Here is a 2,388-nt window from a genome sequence, read left to right on the forward strand (position 1 = left end):
ACCCTTTTGGGTTTTTTTGTTTTTGGTTTTGGTTTTTGGTTTTTTTTTAGAGGGGGGGGGGGTTGATTTTCGTTTTGTTTTGGTAACTGTTTTACAGCGCTCGCAACTACCTAATAAGGCCATCATAATAGGTTTGGTAAGAATTTTGTATTTTGCCCGTGTGGCGGCCGAAACCCACTCTTATCGGTTTCAGGACCACCAAGGGATCTTTAACGTGGGCAACTTGTACACGAGCCATCCGAGAAGGCTAGGTGTTAGATCTTACTTACCATAAAATCAGGGTTGTGGCTGAAAGACAGAAGTAGGAAGGAGCCAAGGAGTAGCAGTATAAAGGCTTCAGAAAGAGTCAGTAGCCCAGAGGAGGGGGCAAAGGAGATGAGGTTGTGGGGGCAGAAAGTGGAGGCGAAAGCAGACGACAGAACATTGCTAGAGATCAAAAAATGAAGGCGAAAGGAGACAATTTTAAATAAGAAACATTTCCGTCGCTATCCGGATTCGAACCTGGGACATATTGAATGAGAGGCGCACACCGAATACCTTAACCTCTAGGCCACGAGAGCCTCCCTCTTACATGTTGGATTATAGTGTGTAGCTTGTGTATGACGTCATGGGCATTGTTTTGGACAAGTCTGTGTCGTCGACCTTTTTTGAGAATTTTCGATCTGGTGAGGAATTATTTTTGGTCCGAAACCAAATGTTCTATACCATCTTTTTTTTTTTTTTTTTTTTTTGGGGGGGGGGTAAGTGTTTTACGGCACTCACAACTGCATAAGGTCATGAAATGAGCCCCGGGGACACATAAAACATGTATTTCAGTTTGGTATGAATTTTGTATTTTGCACGGGTGGCGGCCGAAGCCTACTCTTAAGGATTTTTGGACGACCAAAGGATCTTCATAACGTGCGCAACTTGCACACGTGCCCTCCGAAATTTTTGGTTCTAAAATTAGAAGGCGTGGGTGGTTGGCAGGTGCTCTGGTGTGGTCTACTTCTTCTTTCCTGTCAAACATCAATCGTCTTTATCTCCCCTCTTTCTTTTTTGTGTTTGTTTCTCTCTTGTAACACTTCTAATCTTCGGCACTTTTATGACGTTATTGTGTTGCCGTAAAACCCTTACTAAAACTAAACTAAACTAGAAGGCTAGGTGTTCAAGCTTACCTACCCTAAGATTAGAAGTATGGCTGAAAGACAGCAGTAAGAAGGAACCAAGGAGTAGCTGAGTAGACCCCAAACCTTATAATAGTTGTTGCGTAAACTATGTTGTTTGAGCTTTTCGTACAGGTTTGATGGCAGTGTATAAAGAGAGAGAGAGAGAGAGAGAGAGAGAGAGAGAGAGAGAGAGAGAGAGAGAGAGAGAGAGAGAAGGAGAGAATACTATGGACAGAAGGAGAGTGTATGACGTCATGGGCATTGTTTTTGGACAAGTCTGTGTCGTCGACCTTTTTTTTAAGGATTATCGATCTGCCGAGGAATTATTTTTGGCTACTTCGCTACCTTAGAATTACAAAGTCCTAATAGAAATTTTTGGCCGTTTTGAGTTACTAAGACCATGAGGTCAAAAAACAAATGTTCTATCTGCTCTATCAAAAATGTTAGACTATTTGGAGCCGTTATCAAGCCTTTCAAAAAATTGCGCTCGAAAAAGCTTGACATGTTGTGAAACTTTAATTTTTACGTCAAATTGCGGGTGCTCTGGTGTGGTTTGCTCCTTCTTTCCTGTCAATCATCTATAGTCCTTATCTCCCCTTCTTCTTTTTCTTGTTTGTTACTCCCTTGTAACACATTTATTTTTTCCCACTTATATGACTTTTTTGTGTTGCAAGTGCCGTAAAACTCTTACTAAAACTAAATTTCTAAAAACTAGGTAGAACTATGCAGCAGATAGAACTTGGTACTTCAGAGGTAGCGAAGTGTCGTCGACCCTTATGAGAAGTAGCGATCTGCTGATGAGTTATTTTTGGCTACTTTACTGTGGAAAGACACACGAGTTTGTGAGTGATGTTGGATTACAAAGCCGTTGGTAATCTTTATGGTACAATTTCCCCGTACGTGGTGCTGGTGCAGTGGTTTGGCTCTTTGCTATTGCTATCTGATAACGTGGATTTGATTCCAAAGGGTGAGGCGGGGGGTGAGGTATTCTCCGTCTTTCTACTAGGACGTTGCATCCTTTTCAGCCCGGGTTAGCCGTGACAGATAGGGTAGAAGCAGCCTGCCCCCTACATAATGTATTTCATGTTGATATCTGAGTATAACAGTTACGACGAAGCTTAAGAACTTTTAAACAATGTAAAGATGATTGTGGATGTAATGACCACTAACCGTCCTAATGAGACTTGTTTCTCTCTCTCTCTCTCTCTCTCTCTCTCTCTCTCTCTCTCTCTCTCTCTCT

The sequence above is a fragment of the Aplysia californica genome, unplaced genomic scaffold, assembly GCF_000002075.1.
Source record: "Aplysia californica isolate F4 #8 unplaced genomic scaffold, AplCal3.0 scaffold00101, whole genome shotgun sequence".
Taxonomy (NCBI): domain Eukaryota; kingdom Metazoa; phylum Mollusca; class Gastropoda; order Aplysiida; family Aplysiidae; genus Aplysia; species Aplysia californica.